The sequence below is a fragment of the Serinus canaria genome, chromosome 2 (assembly GCF_022539315.1).
Source record: "Serinus canaria isolate serCan28SL12 chromosome 2, serCan2020, whole genome shotgun sequence".
In the NCBI taxonomy this organism is placed as follows: Eukaryota; Metazoa; Chordata; class Aves; order Passeriformes; family Fringillidae; genus Serinus; species Serinus canaria.
The window spans coordinates 92,424,710-92,443,781 of NC_066315.1; positions in this window are offsets into that span (position 1 = coordinate 92,424,710).

The following is a 19,072-nucleotide window of genomic DNA, read 5'->3' on the forward strand; positions in this document are numbered from 1 at the left end:
GGAAAATATAACTAAATGCTCATGGATCAAGGTAAGGACAGGGAGAGATCACTCACTGGTTGCTGTCAAAATAGGCAAAACAGACTTCACTTGGAAAAATTAGTTTCATTTATTACCAGCCAAACGAGAGTAGGATAATGGGATAAAAACCCAAATCTTAAACCCTCTTAATCCCACACTTCCTTTCTTTCCATTGCTTCCGAGTTCTATCCCTCCTTCCTGTCAGTGGTGCAGGGGCACAGGGAATGGGGGCTGTGGTCAGTTTATCACACATTTTCTCTGCTACACCTTCCTCTTCAGGGGGAGGACTTCTCACACTCCTCCACTGCTCCAGTGTGAGGTTCCTCCCACTGGAGATAGACTTCCACAACTTCTCCAATGTGGGTCTCTCCCAAGGGCTGCAGCTCTACACAAACCGCTCCAGTTTGGGTCCCTTCCACGTGTTACAGTCAACAGGAACTGGCTTCCCTAATGCAGCTCCTCATTCCAAGGGGCCACAGGAAGCCGGCTACATTGTGGGCTTCCATGAGGGTCACAGCCTCCTTCATGCACCCACCTGCTTTGGAATGGGGTCCTCCACATCCGCCTCCCTTCAGGGGTGCAGCTGCCTCAGCATGGTCTTCAGCACAGGTTGCAGGGGAATATCTGCTCCAGCACCTGGAGAACCTCCAGCCCCTCCCTCTTTGTCTGCAGAGATGTTTCTCTCGATTATTCTCACTTCTATCTCTGGTCGTACTGCTCTTTTCCAGTTTTGCCCTTTCTTAAATCTGTTACCCTAAAGATGCCACCACTGTCACTGTTGGACTCAGCCTTGGACAATGGTGGGTCTATCTTGGAGCTGACTGGCACTGGCTCTGTTGGACATGGGAAACCTCCTGGCAGCTTCTCACAGAAGCCACTCCTGTAGCTGCCCTGCTGCCAAAACCATCCCATGCAAACCCAATACAGGCTTGTACTTCTGAAATTTCCCAGCACCTTCTCTAAGAACTCCCTCTCCACTGCTCACCTGACCTGACCAGGCTGAGGCCACTGGGGCTGTGGGACCACCACAGTGACATATCTTTGGGTAAGACCCATTGTTCCTCAAAGATTTTAGCAATGTTTAAGCCATTAACCACTTCAGTCTCACACACCTCTCTAGGGGATATGAAGCTATTCAGGACCTTATTATATGAGATGTATTGTCACAGTAATCCAGCTGCAAGGGAAAGTGTGAAAGACTCCCAGCTATATAAAAAAATCCTTTTGATTCTAAATCAAAAAGGAGGCAGAATTTAAAGCAGTAAATTCAGTAAATTAATCTGTATCCCTGGTATTACTGGGGGGTGTGTCACACTGACAAGCAGTGGTGAAGCAGGGTTGAGGGTTGATGATCATGGTTCGTGAGTCAGTGTCAGAGACAGAGCCATAGCATGGTGGCTGGGGGGACTCTGATTTCTCCGTTGCTAGAAGAGGAAAACACACACTGTGTTCATATCAGATGACAAATATGAGCCTTGTTCTGCTCCAAAACTTACTCTGTGAGATAACAGAGTGAAGCCTGTAAGTAATTTTCCTCATGGCATCACTGGATGCCTTGCTATTACCATTGCAATGAGACAAACCTTTTTTCCGTGGGGGTGCAGTCACGCATGGCCCATTTTTCTGTGATTGAATTCACCTCCCTCAGCTCTGTTTGCCAGACAGACTCAGAGGCTTTCAGGAGTGCTGAAAGGTCTGCATACACCTTGGAGAGGAAATGCAATCATTTGGGTTGGAAAAGGTCTTTTAGGTAATCAAATCTAATCATTAACCTACGACAGCAGTGTTCACCACTGAACCATGTCCCTAAGTGCTACATCCACACATCTTTTAAATATCACCAGGAATGCTGACTCTGCCTTAGGCAGCCTGTCCCAACACTTGACAACTCTTTCTATGAAGTAATTTTTCCTAATGTCAAACCTAAACCTCCCCTGATGCAACTTGAGGCTGTTTCTTCCTGTCCCATCTGTTTTTATTTCGGAGGAGAGACTGACCTCCACCTGGCCACAGCCTGTTTCCAGAGAGTTGTAGAGTGTGATAAGGTCCTCCCTAAGCCTCCTTTTCTCCAGGCTGAACATACCCAGCTCCCTCAGCCACTGTCATAAGATTTTGCAGATATCTATAACCCCTAAGTATTTTGCCTACCTTACTTACCTGCTATGAAGTAATTATTTTCAATATGTTTCTTTGACCCAAAGATGTCAAAGAGCTCTTCTCCTTTCAATGTGTATTTTAGCTATCAGGCTACTCTTTTGTGGATAGAATAGTTCCAGTTATTTAAAGTGAGTGTCTATGACACCAGTAAAACATCAGGATGGCATTTAAACCAGGAGTTTTTGAAAAAATAAATATATACCAGAAAGTCAATTTAATAATTAGTCATCAGCAATCTTCTGAAATGGACCCTCATAATTTGCCATTTCATGTAGAAATTAGTGCTTTTTGAAATGAAAGCCAGATAACTTTCATCTATTGTGTAACCTCATAATTACTATGCAGGAAATAGAGAAATTAATATATTTGGAGCAAAGAGTGTTAGTAGCTAATATTTCAAACAACAAGCAGATACCATGACTGTATTACTGCTGTTTAAAGTGCCATTGGTGTGTACGGCTAGTTGGAAAAATGTTTGCAGCTACAATCTTGTCATGGAAAAATGGAGTGGAAATATTTAATAAGTGGAAAGGTGAGCTAAGAATGCCACCACCAAGGGGTGCCAGGTAGCCCTACAGGCATTGGTTTAAATGTTGGAGCTGTGTAGGGAAGGAAAACCTGCCTTGGCAGAAATGAATGAAAAACAAGCATCATTTGGACAGGGGAGGAAACAATGACAATAGAGGGGAGGGAACAATGACAATGACAACAAACTCAAACAAACACACCCAGCATATTGAACCAACCCTAATGCAAGTGTTCAGCTTCTCGTGGTTGCAGAGGGCATGTAACAGCAGCACATGAACAGAAAAGTGCCCTCCAAAGTGACCCTGCACTTGGGGTGTTTCCTGATCCTTCCTTTGAGCTCATAAACCATGAGGGGAGGAGGAGAAAAATATCTTAGCTGTAGCTATCTCTTGCTAACTCTAAATAATGTCTTTGCTGCCAAAGGAGGAACTTCTGAAGGGTCTAAAGGCTGACTGCAGGACTGGACAGCAGCACGGATGGGAAACTCAGAGCACTCTGACAGAGTTTAGCTCTGTTGAGCCAAGCAAAAAAGACCTAAAATAAATTACCTCCTCCAAGTTTTTATTTCCTGGTTCCAGGAAATTAACTGGATTTTTTAAAAAGACACTGAAGAAGATTTTATTGCATTCATGTGCATAATTGATAACAGGGGAGAATTTCCAGATTTTATATCCCTTGAGCAGCACAATAGACTATATTCAGTATCCTTAGTGGAGGTTGATAGTTTTATCTCTGTCATCCTCCAGCTATCTGATAAACAGCCTACATTTGCTTGATCAGCTGGTGTGGCAACAAAACATGGCATTTATGTTCATTTTCTGTAGCAGGTGCTTCTTTGAAATATCCATACTACTGCAGTTGGCAGTGGTTGGTTGTTGTCATCCAGGCATAAAAATGTCCAGGGACACAAAGAATAAGCCAAATAATCTTCTTGTTTTCATAATTTTCATTGCTAAAACAAGCAGCAGGATCCAATGAATCAGTTGTATTTACTGAAAGAAAATAAAAATACACTAAAATGTAAAATAGGAAAAGTAATTTAGTTAGGGTGTCCCCCACAAATTAGGATTCTTGTTCTGGATGTTACTGGTGCTATTAAAACTTTAGGCATTAGGAAAGCACCATATTGTAATTTTTTATATTCCCCATGACATGGATAGTTCCCTTCATAAATGCATTCTTGATAACAATTATTTTAGCCAAGCTGCAGATGAATATAAGAACAAAGGACCACCCTTAGTTAGAACTATTAATTGAATTTGACAGTAGAGGTAATCAGGGTAGGAGGAAGCACTGCAAGAGCAGAAGCAAGTCCAGTTGGCTAGTCAAGAGAGACAGGAGTGTGTGACATATGGCAATGCCTGAGAGCTTTGAAAACTCTGCAGTAGATGTCACCCTCAGCAGGAATTTACAGCCCCTAAGCAGCCCAAAGTCAACACAAACTGTTAAGGAAAAAAGACCATCATTTCTCCACTCAGCATGCAGTGTCCTGAGCATTTCTTGGGAAATAGCAAAGTGCAGATCACTGATCTGATTGAATAGTCTGGGACCACATCATCAGTGTGGCAGTGGTCACTGTGGGAACATGATTTTCAAATTTGCAGCTTTGCTTGCTGTAAGAGTGCCAGCCCAAGGGGAAAGGAAAAGCTACAACAGCTCTAATGCACAGACACAAAAGCCCACCATGGCTTGTCAAGGTGATAGCAGCAGGCTCCACAGCAGCAGCAGGAGTTTCCATTCCTCCATCTGGGCTCTCCAGGTTGGCAGTCACCCTGTCTGTGTTGAGCATTCCCCAGGAAGGGGGGGATACAGGGCAGCAGGGGCAATGGGGCTGCTGCTGCCACCCTGCTGTCCTTGCATTGGCAGCTGCAGCAGCATCACAGGGAAATATCCTTGGCAGGCTAGCCTTGCCTTTGGATGCTCTCCACTCTCCAGCAAATAAAGGCTTATTCTCTCCAGGATAATTTCACATGTGGTTGATTGCCAGCTGCCTCTGGTAAGAGAGCTTCTGCAGACTGGACACGGCTGACATGGGACCTCAGAATGCCTTCACTGCAGTCCTCAACACACTGCAGCACTCCAGAGAAACTCAGCATAGCTCTCAGGGTGGCGGCTGCTGCTGCTGGTCATCCCAGGCTCCTCTTGAAGAGTGTGCTAAGAAACACAGGGGCTACAGATGGTCATTGTTTGCCTTTCCCGGGACTCTTTTGTAGATGACATCAACAAGATCAAGCAACAACAGCCTCAGTTGCTTGAATTTTATGGTTTTTGAAGGGGGAAAAAAAAGCAGGAAAGTATTGACTGTTAATTGTGACAAACATAAAATTTGGATCTTCCTCAGCCAATAAATGATGATGATGAATCACAAAATTCCAGCTCCAGTAGCTCTCCTAAACTGGCTGCTAATCCAGAGTTGAATCAAAACACAGATGAGTTCATTTTACAAATCTGCTACTGGTAGGAGTCTGAGCCAAGAAACTCACATCTATACAACGGCCACAGGTGATAGCTAAGGTATTTATGAATGTTTGCAGAACCTTGAGTCATTTCCAGCTCACTGCTTTTAATTCCATTTATAATTTCAAACCTTTGAGTCCTCCAGCAGAAAAAAGCTGGCAATGGTGGGGGCAGAAGCCAGGATTTTTTTCTTCAATTTCATGGATGACAACAATCCAAGTGCAGCTACTGCTAAGATTTGGCTGCAAATAATCTCTTTAATCTACTCTGCACCCTTGTTCTGTAGAGTCTGATGTTGCTTTACTCAAATTCAAGGACAGTAATAACATGAACAGAATGGAGTGGAGTGGGGCAGTAAGCCTAAGACAAACTGGCAGAATAGAGATCTCTCTTTTTTGGAAGACAAACGAAAAATGTCCAAAGGCTGGGTTCTTTTCGACATTCTACATTTAACTAGCAGTGGTGGGAACCAGGTTTTCTGAAAATCCCTTCTCTTTCTCAGTGCCTCTGAAATTTTAGTTGTTTCTATAGAATTCTAAATTTATTTGAAAATGATCATTTAGATGTCTAAAGTCAGGCACCAAACAATGGGATCAACCTCTTCAAGAGGTCTCCTTTCATCCAAAAGAGAAGAAGGAGCTCTCACCATCTACTCCTACAAACTAGTTTTAGGCAAAACTGTAGTTCAACTGTCTGTGTTAGCTGCTCCTTTCCAGTTACCCCTTTTTTTTTGTGCTAGTGACTGGAAAGTGGAGCACAAAATTCAGAAAGTTAACCTGAGGTACTACGAGCCCTAGGAAAATATTTCTGTACAAAGAAAACATACAGAAAATGTTAAAGAGCTCTCAAAGGTAAGTTAAGTAACAAACTCACAAAAGCTACAGGGAGGAAAATGAATTTCTAGAGACTTTGGTCTCTGTCTAAATAAAACAGAAATGAAAAGAAAAACAGAAACAGAGCATATCCAAGCTCAAAACATAAAAACTAATAGCAGTGATTAACAAAAATGAAATTAAAGATTATTCAAAAAGTTAATTAATGACATGCATAAGGCAAACTGATTTAATTGTTGCAATAAATTTGGTTTAATAAAAATAAAGACATTGGATTGGGGCTTTCCCCATGTTCAGTTTTTCCTGTTCCAGATCATAATTTATTTTTGATAAATTTGGAGACACATGTCTGGGAATAGGAATTGTTAACCTGCCACATGGCTGAAATTGTTTTTGCTGTTGCAATTTTATGGTGAATGCAAATGGGACAATAAGATTCTGTATATGTAATTGCTGAATTTATTATTCATAGTACTGTTTTTTTAAATACACAGAGGAGATGATAAATTTGCACTCATTTATCTATTATCTGAGAGACCCAGATCCATTCACTTTGAAGACAGTTACAGAAGCAAATAAAAAACAGCTATTTGTACAAAGTTTTGAATAAATAAATAGATTCAATTAATTTATTTGCCAAGGATTTGGGTCTTACACTGTTATCTATTCCTGTTATCTCATGGAAATACAGACTGCTGGTTGCCTGCCCCAGTTTTCACTTCCAACAATTTTGCTTGTTCTGGTGCCCCCAGTGAGGTTCTGGATGAGGAGGCTCATCCTCCCAGGCTCTCTGACCAAGCCAGCTGTGCCAGATTGCAGCTCACAAGAAGGCTGCACTAATGGTCAGTGACCTGGTGAAGACATTGCCCCACAGCAGATTACTCACACGTGCTTTGGAAATCAATGTAATACTTGTTTTCAGATGAAAATACCCCCTGCTGGGAAATTTCCATTTCTTTCTGTGTCCTCTGTGCATTACATTCAGGGTATGAGCATGAAAGGCAGATTTTTCATACAGTCTAAGCTGGTCTAAAACCATGCTGCTACCAATGATTTTACACTTTCCCCAGCTGTGACTCTATATTCACATGTGATGGCTGAGCCTTATGAGTTTGACCATTTAATTACTCTGATTGAACATTATCCTTTTGTGCATAAAATTGGCTTCCAGTCCTTGCACAGCTAAATCAAAGTCTTTAATTGAAATAAGATCAAGTGAGGGGACTCAAGACAAAATTGTGGGTGGGAGCACCAGCATCTCCTTCCCCCATTTTGGTGGTATCATGTCTTTAGATTGGCTGGAAGGGAGCAAGCCTCCTACCTCCAATTAGGGTTTGTTTAGTAAAAGGTGTTAAATTTTGTTTCGTACCTGATGTTTTGCAAATGCAGCTAACATTTAAACTATGTAAAATGAGGCTGAAATTCTGATGTTTAGTTAAAACATTTTGCTTTCACAGATTTACCCTCCCTCACAGCTGTTTGCAGCATCAAATTGTATTCCTTTCATTCTCATCATGCGAGACTGTCTTTTCATCTCTGCCATCCCCCAGATTCCTTCCAGCCTGGAATATATCAATGAAATCACATTAAGTTTACTCTAAAATAATTTAGTAGCATTTAACAGACTGTGGATTGAAATTCATGTCTCATATGGTTCTGGTTTTGCAGTGCAAATTATCCTGGAAAATATGGCAGAAAACTGCAGGAATTGAAAAACAAAGGCAGTTACCAGAATCTGTGGTCAGTAAAATCACAACAGTATATGGAGGAAGAGCACAACCAAGCTGAAAATATGGAACTAATCTGTCCCATGGGCCATTACCCAGCTGCAGTGCTTGTGCCACATGTCAGAACAAATGTCCTTTCTAAGAGTGTTGTTTGACAGGACTTTGGGGAGCAAACATGTTACTGCTGCTGCAATGCCAGTAAATTCTCCCCAGACTGTTCCTGACAAGTGTTTTGTTCATTCCCACCCGCCCCACCTGGGAAACAGCCTTCTGGACAGGGTCACCACCTACTTGCTTGAACCAGAGGACCAAGAGCTGAACACTGTGCATGTCTGTGCTCAGACCCACTGAACACCTCAGGATGAAGTCTCAGTGGAGACAAAAAAGAACTGGGAAAGGAGGTCACCTGTGTGCTGTCCCTCATGGGAGGTCGAAAAGAACTAGGGAAAGTCTGACTAAACCATTTGTGGACATGGCAGGTGGTTGTGTCTGGAGGAACACTTACAAGATGAGAAGAATGTTGCTGGGTAAAGGCCAGGAGGGCAGCAAGGAAGGTGGAGGTTGATGCAGTTTAAGTGCAGGAGGTTGTTTGAGGGGAGTAGCGTGAGCCATGAGTGTGGCAGCAGGATTTCTGGCTGACCTTTCCAGTACTTCCTCTCATTACAGGGAGATCATATGATTGATGTTAATGACTGAGCTGGCCCCATCCATCTCCTATTGCCTCTTTTTGCCAACAGATGTGAACAAAATTAGCAGCTGGTATTATTCTCTGCTGTTGCCCCATTGCTCTCATTAATGAGGCAGCCTGAGTGCAGTCCTTTATTTCTTCTTCCCTGCCAGTCAGCCCCTGGTCCAGGGTAACAGCCTTTGCCTTTCTCTTGGCCTCATGCTGTAGTCCTCAGTAATTTTGTTTCAAGGTGTTTAGAGGCGAGGATTGTTTAATCTGTTCCCTTCACCATTTTAGTTTCATTCCTGCTATGGGCTTTTTGTTCATGTGTCAAGCTCCAAGAGAACACTATTTAAAATGTGAAGAATGAAAGCACCAGAGAGCTGCAATGGCACAATGTGTTATTCTCCTCCATGTAATTTGAATAATTCGTTAGCTGAAAAGTCCAGGAGTGAGTTTTGAATTTGCCATCCTGCCCTTTTTTTGCAGAAACCACCTATTTGAGCCCAGGCCAGTTAGAGGTTCAATGGCATTGAAGGTTGCTTTTGTAACTCCAGTTGTGTTGGGCTGCAGTTTAAATGACCAGATACCTGGTTAGATACAGGCAGCTTGGGTGAAAAACCTAAATATTTACTTGATCCATCCAAACACATCATAACTGTGCAGTTACCCCAGAGCTGTGGTTTATTTCAGTTATGTATTACACATACTGATTTCTCCAGCATGGTCTGTTATTGCCAGAAAAGAGAACGAGTGGGACAGCAGATTTGTGATCACTGGTGAGTTGGAAAAACAGAGATGTGTTTGTTTTACATCATTTTTAGTAAGTGGTATTTTTTATTTGCAGAGTTTAAGAACTAAAGAAATGATGTTGTGGCCAAGAAAAATAAAGAAAACCTCTCTTACAGAGAAACTCCATAAGAACTGGTGTGGTTAACGTATAGAAAGAGGAGGTTGGCTCACCTACAAGGTATTATAGTATCATTCTGATAGCTACTTGTGGAATATTGGAAATCAGCCATTCTTTCAATTGCATGGCAGACAGGAAACAAAGATGTTTTTCTCTACAGCATCAAAGGAAACGATCCCTGAATTTATATCTCTCTGAAACCCCCAGATACAGAGCCAGGAGCGTCCTGTCTTCTGTGTAGCCATTTTTATAGCTTTGAAGACAAGTGGCTATAATCTGTGCAAACACACAGAGATAAAAGAAGAAGTCAAGGCAAGATCAGGCTCAGCATTTCCTCTTTCAGGGATAATGCATTGTTATCTCTTGAATTAAATCACCTTTCTCTTAGCTGAAAATTTGTTTTCTGAAGTGTAATTGTAGGAGAAGGAGGCATGAATGTAAGAAGTTATATTAGTAACTATGTTAGTATGGAACAAATACCAGGCTACCAACAAGAACTTCTACTGTTCCAGTGACAAAGAAAAATATCAATTCATAGTTTGAGATTTTTTTCTATAATAATGTTAATACCTTTAATAAAAATTAATGCAATTTCTCACTCATTTTTATATTAATAGATTAAGTTTTACATTTGGAATAGGAAAAACAATTTATTTCTGTTATAGTGACATAATAGTCATCACAAAGCGTTGTTGCTTGAAATGAAATTCTAAAGCTTTAGCTCTCTTTTTGCCACCACAAAGCTCAATCTGGTGGTAGTAGGCATTTGTAATCCCAGTGGGGCAGGTTTATTGCTTGTATAACCAGCATGGTCCTGCTTTAAATTTTCTGCTTTCATTTTTTTATCAAAGAATCATAGACTCTGTCTGGTACAGATTTACAGTCACACACTTCTGCAAACATTCCTCTGGCAATAAGCCAGAGTCTGCTTTGTCTTTTTGCTTTCTTCTGAATTAGCTCAATGGACATCAGAGGATCATTCTGATCCTACACCTCAAACGTGCAGGAACCTTTGGGCTTAGTTCCTGTGAACCAGAAAATAAACACATGTGCCAGGATGGCCAGTGAGACCTGCTCCCTGCCCATTGGGCACCTTCTGGGGATGGATGGGACCCCACACATGGGAGGGAGAGGGAGAGGGAGAGGGAGAGGGAGAGGGAGAGGGAGCTGTACTATGGCTATGTATTTCGAGTTATTGTTCGAGTGAGCGGGAGAGGGACGAGGGATAGCTTAGGTTGCGTTTTTCGGGTCTGTCGTGGAGTGGTCTGTCTTTATCTTTCTTTTCTCGTTGATGTGTCGGTGCTGTGCAGTTTCGTGGTCACGTCATTCGTTAGCTTTTTCGTTTCTTGACTTCGTTCCGTGCCGTGCCTGTGTTCTTGCATTTCCTTTCCTTTCTCTTTTGGTCCTTGCCTGTCACGTTCCTGTCCTTTCCTTGTTTGCCCCCGTTCCCTTGTCCTTGCATTCCCTGTCCTTTCCTTGTCCATCTTTCCTGTTCCTTTCCGTCCTTTCCTTTCCGTTCCTTTCCTTCCCGTCCTTGGTCATATTTTACGTGCCTTTCCTTTCTTTCTTTCCTTTCCTTTCCTGTTCCTGTTCCTTGTCCTTTCACTTCCTTTCCGTCCTTTCCTTGCCTTTCCATTTCCTGTCCTCTCCTATCTCTCGCCCTCCTTCTCGTTCTCCTCTCCCGCCTTCCTCTCCTACGTCCTACTCCTCTCCACTCTCCATCGCCGCTCCTCTCTCACCTCTCCGCTACTCTCGCTCCGCTCACTCCGATCCCGCTCGCCTCGCCTCCTCCTCTCCTCTCCTCTCCTCTCCTCCCGCTCCTCTCCTCTCCTCTCCCTCCTCGCGCGCTCCTCTCCTCTCCTCGCCTCGCCGCGCCTACATCCTCCCTCTCCTCGCCGTGCATCTCTGCGTCGATCCTAGAAGAGAAAGACTAGAAGGAAGAGAGAGAAGAGCCGCGTCGCGCCGGCGCTATAGACGTCCGCTCTCTTTCCCCCCTTCAACCATGACAGGCTGGAAGTTTGGATCAGCCCATCTCATAGTTGACCTGTGGTAACACAATGCAGGACTTCAGGCAATGAGCCTTTCAGTTAATATTTTCTACTTTAAAAAAGACTGTCCCACACCACTTAGGATCTGAGTAAAGAAAGATTTTCATTTGTCAATGTATTTTGCACAAGTGAAATAAAATATGGAAGCAAAATAAACAAAACAATGTATCAAAAGGCCAGTACTATGAGAATCCTGCTCTAGAAATACAAAATTATCTCTGAGCTCAGGCCTCTGCCTGCATGCCTGTAATTTAGTAAAAATATCACCACAAAAAAATAAATGCCATTTCTATCTATGTTTCAGTTAAAAAAATGTGCTTATATTTGTTGTTGCCAGGTTTTTAGAAGTACCTTTAACTATTTCTACGCATGATCTAATTCTTTTTTTAAAACATAAATGATGGAACAATCTTATTGTGGCAATTTGTAAATAATAATTTTAAAAAGCCTATATAAAGAAGTAGAGGTAACTTAGACACTATGATACTGAAAATTGCTCTGAGGAAATTCATTGCTTTGTTACAAAACTTGTAAGTTTTTGAACAATTTAAATATTAATTCTAACAATTCTCCCTTATCTTCCCCAGATACCGTAGAGTTACCAAGGCAAGTCCATAGGACAAAGGACAAAAAAACCTCACCAAAACAAAAATTATTGCCTCCTACTATTTGCTGAGAGAGGTTCAATTTTATTAATAAAAGTTATTTATCTTGAAGAAGATATATGCCACTCAACTTCAGTCTTTCTCACTCAGAAAGTATAAATATTTTGCCATTTCCTACACAGTCAGCAAACTTTCCACATCGCTTTGTGAAGATACCTAACATTAGATATATTTTCAAATGCTTTCTTCATCACAGAGAAATATTTTCCATTTAGACCATAACAATCCCACTTCTCATCTTACTCTCTACGTCTGTCTTAGTATCACTTAGGTTGAAGTTTTGCTTTACTAACTGGTATAATTAAAATATCACAATGAGAGGGCTTAATTTGAAATGTCTCTGTGAGCTAAAATAATTGTGTGTTCTCAGACTGAAAGTCACACAGAAGGATTTATTCTGTATAGATCTACTCTGGTACAGTATTTTGTGGAACGCTTTGTCATTGGGACATTCTCCTTTAAAAGAATCACTCTTCGAAAGGCAAACTGTTATATTCATGTGTGCTTTCCACTAACCTTCTCCCCACCAAGAGACAGAACTAGAACCAATCACACAATTCACACAATCTCTTTTCAAAGGGAATAGCTCCAATGGAACCAACAGAGTCGAAATGATATGAAAATGAAAAAAAATTAAAAACAACAGGTATTCTTAGTTTCTACATAGAATCACAATTAAGGTCCTTTAGCTTGATTATCTCAGCTGTATATTCAGCTGTAGCCCTGCACTAGACCCACTGGGTCTGTCATGTCAGCAGGTTGTAACCCTGCAAACAGGGCAACAAATGCAGCCATGCTGCAGAAATTTCCAAGCCCTGAAGACGCCTCTTGGAACTTTGCTGTCATCTTCTAACAGACCGTGTGTCTTAGGCTGCAAATGCAAGGCATGGCCGGGGGTGTGCATTCTATTGCCACCTGTTAGAGGTGGGGCAGTTGTCTTCTGTTGGTTTGGCCTCCTGTGAAAACCAGGTGGGGCAGTTTTCTTTGTCTCTTCCACAACCAATCCCCCCTCTGGGGAGATATCTTCTGTTAATGGGCCACTGAGTGTCACTGCATGACTGATAAAATTACATCATCCCATGGTGAGATGCTCTGCCCAGGGAGGGAGCCAAGCACTCCTACACGGATATAATCTGAGATTTGGAGCACCACAATCAGCCTTTTCCCAGTGGATTCCCAGAGGATCAGCCTTTTCCCACTAAATTCACAGAAGATCAGCCTTTTCCCACAGGATTCCCAAAGGAAGATCTACAAGCCCAAAGGCCCAATCTACACCACCACTAGACCTTAGAAGAAAACAAAATCCTTTCTAGGAGCTCATTGTTCCAACAGAACCACACCCATCACTCCAGGAGGATTGCAGCCACCATTTAATGGGACTGCTACCACCAGGGTGTTGTCATATTCTGACTGTCAGGGTTGTTTTGTATCGCTGCATTTTTATTTCAATTTTATTTTTTCCTAATAAAGAACTATTATTCTTACTCCCATATCTTCGCCTAAAAGCCCTTTAATTTCAAAATTATGATAGTTCAGAGGGAGGGGGTGTTACATGTTCCATTTCAAGGGAGGCTCCTGCCTTCCTTAGCAGACAGCTGTCTTTTCAAACCAAGACACAGTGTTGTAGGACATTTGTGACTTATTTCTCTTGGCACTCCAGACTGAAGCCATGTTCTCCAGTTTGCTTTTAAGTGAGAGCTAGGTTTGTTCTGCATGCATTTCTTGCATCCATTTATCCCCACAAGTAAGACAAATAGATTTATGAGGTTATATAGTTCACGTTTGAGGACTTTTCTGTGACAAGACAGTTTCACAGGAGATGAAGTGATTTTTGGTCACCATGGTCCTGCCCTCCCCAGCACCCCTTTCCTCTGCCATGCTTTCACCTTGCCCTCTTCATGCTGGACACAGCATTCATCAGCCTGCAGTGAATTATTTCAGATCATTTACTGTGCAAAAAACTATTTGTTATTATTTGTAGCTGGATTTACAGTGCTCAAAAAGAATGTAAATGAGCTTCAGGGCTTCAAGCACAATCCTCACTGTTTCATCTCAGCCATACCAGGAATCTGATTTTCCACCATCCTTTATAAATCTGCAGAGAGCAACCCACTGCTCTATCTGATTTTAGCTGTTGATAGACTGCATTCCACAGCACAGGCAGAAACAGAGTTGTTGTGAATGCATATTACCTTCATAATCAAACACCCTATAATTCAACACTTAATTTTCCATCTTAACTGAGAACTTCATCACCAATACTTGATTTTGTTTCAGCACACAGATAAAATCATTACACATTAGAGGCCGAAAATCTCTGCAGGGCATCCAGAAGCACAAGCACTCAGTAATAATTTCTTGTTTATAATTACTATGGGGACTTGTAATTTAATCTGTCCTAAATTCATTAGTGCCATGTTGCTACCGTACCACCCTGGATAATTAATCAAGATATCATCAACAGTAAGTCAAATGCCTTGCAGGAGCAAGTCTGCTACATCAATAATACTATCTTTATCAACCAAACTTGCAATCTCATCAAGAAGTAGCTGTGCTAGCAGCAGAGAGAAGAACATCTTTATAACTGTGAAAGCACATAGAGGCTGTTCTTTTATTGTGTTTACTTTGCTAGCAAAGTCAGCTTATGAAGTTGATATTGAAGAGGAGTTCAGATGGTCTATGAAGGGAATGAAAGGAGTTACTTGCAGGAGTAACTGGAGCTTATGTAATATTTCTTCCTATGCTTTTGCTCAGCTCTTTTGTGCTATTTTGATGATGAGCTGTTGGTTTTTTAAACCTTTCAAATCTTGCCTAGGAAACAATCTTATTTGGCTTTGGGATTTTGCCTAAGAAATGGTGGCCATCGACCCCACTTACAGGTATTCTAATTTAATATTTCTTACTGTACATGACCCTTGTGGAATTCAAAACTGGTACATCAACTTTCCAATATCCAATTTATCCTAGGAAGGATTTGGACAGGTATTTTCTTTTTTTGAAAGATTATAATGGGATAAGAACTGATAGGAATGAAGAAGCTTTTCTGAGTCTGTAGATCTAAGACTTGCCTTCAGATACTTCAGATACTTTGCTCCTCAGTCCACTCAGGCCCATCTTTCCTAAAACTTGCAGCAGTCATTTTTACGCTTTTCCCAGGATTGATGCTTTGGCTGATGGACTGAACAACTTTTACATATGTTTTTCAGTTTTATTGATTAGAGGTGCAATGCTGGTCTTCTGTCAGCTGAAAGATCTTCCTGGACAGCTGATGGTTTAGAAAGCTGTGTCTCTTTGATCACCCTGTTCTGAGTGACAGTTTAATTAGCACATATTTATCAATCAGTCTTCTTCAACAGAAATCATTTGTGTACTCCTAAATTCAGAACATAAGCATCTCTGAATTGTTACTGATGTCACCACAATGTCTACCTAGTGACATGCTGATGCTACTAGTTCCTTTTTTTTTTAATCACTGAAAATTCATTTTTCTGACTGCCCTTAATCCTTCCTACTTATTTTTTACTTCATTTATATATTTTACATCATTCTCCCAATAAAACTCACAGCTTTTGGTATCACTGTGCAAATTTTTTCCATTTGAGCAGTGTTTTAGGTCTTGTGGTTAAGATTATGATGGCTTCTAGTTAACATCTGCCTTTACTTGAAGATGAAAGTAGGCCAGCCAAAGCATTTTTAATTAGTGGGCAGACAGAGATGATTAAACATTGGATGATGGTTTCAGAGCATCTCATTTTTCTTATAGAAGTACTGTTTTCTTTTTTTTAGAACCATAGAATTGCAGAATATCCTGAGTTGGAAGGAACCAGAAAGATCATCTAGTTCCAACCCCCTCTGCCACAGACAGGGGCACCTTCCACTAGAACAGGTCACTCAGAGACCCATCCAGCCTGGCCATGGGCACTTCAGGGATCAGGCATCCACAACTTCTCTAGGCAGCCTGTTCTGACACCTCACCACCCTCACAGTAAAGAATTTCTTCTTAATATCTAATCTAAACCTGCCCTTTCAGTTGTTCCTCCTTGCCCTGTCTCCAACTGCTCTTGTAGAGTCCCTCTCCAACTTTCTTAAAAGCTCTTTTCAGGTACTGGAAGGTCGCAATTAGGTAATCTTGAAACCTTTTCTTTTCCAGGATGAGTAAATCCAGTTCTCTCAGCCTTTCCTCATAGACAAGGTGCTCCACTCGTCTAAGCATGACCTGTTAGGAAAAGAAGGTTTCTGTGATCACGGCAAGCATTCATTTGTGTCTGTGTGTGTACGTGTACTTTTCCTTCTTCCACAGCCCCACTAATACTTGAACCCACAGCTCAGCTTTTCCTCATTTTACCAGGGTAAATTAACCCCAAATGGGCAACAAATTAACGAAAATGCGGCAGCCAAGGTAAAGGAGGAAATCTACCTGCAGAGGTGACTGCCATGATAATCCCCTGTCCCAGAAGATCCATGGGCATCCATTATATCTGCCCCATATGTGAGAAGTACTGCAGCCAGGATTCATGCGCTGTTGGCAGAGACCTGTGAGAAACCAGGCTTCCTCATTTCGTGTCATCACATGTGCAATCCATTGAGGTTGTTCAAAAATTACTTCTCTTATTCGATCGTAATTGCTTTCACTGCTGTGAATTGGCCCTGACCAGCACTGACAATTTGTATGACCCCCTGCCACGTTCGCTGTCAAGTTGTTTATTTAAACTCTAACAACTCAGTTAACTAAGCTGGACCAACAGAGGTGCAATAAGCACTTGTGCAAAATAAACCAGATGAATCACACTGCAGAAGTGCCTTTAGCTCTGCTGAATAAAGGACGCTTGGACAGCTAGCTTAGATCAGGCATCTAAATTTTTGACAGATAAAATTAGTGAGGAGAATCTGGGCAAAAGGCCTGGACTGGGTCACTGCAACGTCCATTGTGTATGTCTTCTTATTTTAGCTCAATGCCAAAATTGTCAGAGTCCTAAGACAGGCCATTATCTTATCTACAGTTCTTTTCCCACTACCCTAACATTAGGCTTAGTAGTTTAGTAATTGTCAAACTTAGGCTGGAAACATAATAGCCTGATTTATGAAGTGGTAGCATCTTTGTACCTGTATACCCTTATACAGATCTCCCTCTCTCTATATATATGTATATATTATAATATATATGATATATCAGTATATATACTTATATGTATTTAAATAAATAAATGATAAATTCACACACACACACACACACACACACACATTTATATGTTTGCGTGTGTGTGTGTGTAGGGGAGCAGCCATCCAGAACTGGACTCATCTGGACTATGTCTAGGGCTACTTCAGGGTTTCCTGTTGAAAAATATAATGTCTTAGAGCTTCTGGATGACTGAGGAGATATTGTTTCTACTATCATATATTTTGCTGTGATTTGTTCATCTCTACCACCCAGGGATTATTATTGTTTGAAGCAGCACATTGATCTGCAAACAACATATCTTCTAATTACATTTTTATGCAAGCAATCAGTTTGGAAAGTTTTAACTCTTATAAATATAACTCATAAATAAAATGTCTAATTAATATTTTTCCTAAGCGAAGGAATATTTTTACAGGAAAGAAGAAAGCAAAATTTCAGAAAAAACAATCTGAAGCAATTCCTGCTCAATATGTGGTTTGATATGAATTTGCTAACATGAGCAAGACAGGATTCTGTGAAAGGCTCCCTAAAGTGGAAAAATGAGTTAATGACCTTCTCCAAAATGTAAAAAATACTGCTCTGCTTAATGTTTCTTCACCAAAATCTGCCACACAGTACTTGCCCGTAGTCCTAGAAGTAACCAACAGATTTTATCTAGAAATGTAACAAAAAATAGAAATTAGATGAAATATATGCAAATGCAACATTCAATTGTTCAAACAATTTTTTTTTGTGCCTCCTTATTTCTCATTGGCTTATTCCATAATGTCTGAGAGTCCTTGTCCATTTAATGTGGTGCTGACTAGTATAATTGAATACACTTACTAGCCAGAGCTGAAAACAGTATTTCATTTACACTGAAGGCACTTGACATTATCCCAACCTTACCTTAATGTGTGAGCCAATGTAATTTGCATCTGGTCTTCAATCTCTTTTATGCTGCCATAGTGGCATCAAATGCTCTAGCAGATATGAAAATCTGATTCTGCCTACTCTCAGCTATGTTGTGGGAAAGAATACTGAAGGCAGGTAGTGTTATTCTAAAATTTAATATGTTTTTATCAGTCTTAAATATCTTCATGAAAATTAAGAAGGATGTCTAATTTCTTCTTTCAATTTAATGTAGACAACTACTGATTGTTGAAAAAGAATGAGCCTTCTGCCCCTTCCCTCCCACGTGGCTCCATGACATTCCATTTTGCTGGGTTATTTCTCCACAGGGTTGGCAGGTTGAGTGGGCTGTCTCAGCAGTCAGACAAGTGTAAGCAGGTTATTTAGTTTGCTTTCTTTTCAACTCTCACTTCCTTCCTCTTCTGCACTGACTAAGAGGATCAGGACTGTACCTTCAAGAGCTGGGCAAAGCATGCATCCAAACAATGTCATCATGCCCTTTCTTTGGTTACCTGTTCTCTGCCTGAGAATTACTCGCACTTGATTTGCCTCTCAAAGGTCAGTTGATTCATGTAAAGGCTCTTGTAAACTACACTCTTAACACTGATGAATGTGAGAGTGCTTCTGACTTTACAGACTCATGCAGAACTCCCTCTTATATTCTAACCATTTAAGGGGAAAAAGTAAAAATGAAAAAGATCTGAGATGCACACCCCAGTCTGATCCATACCTTGGAGAAAGACACAGCAGCCCTCCTACTATTTGCTTTCCATGGTATGGAAACATGAACATTCAGGCTATATGTGAAATGCAGATCACTCAAACACAAAATCCCTGCAAAATAAGGGAAAGAAAATGATGGCTTTTCAAATTACTGTATGGTGATGACTGAGATTTGCTTGCCTCTGTGTGTTTCATGTATTTCTCAAAAACAGCTGTATATCAGTTGTATAACAGCTGCCTTTTATTTTGGTCACTTTTGGGACTAT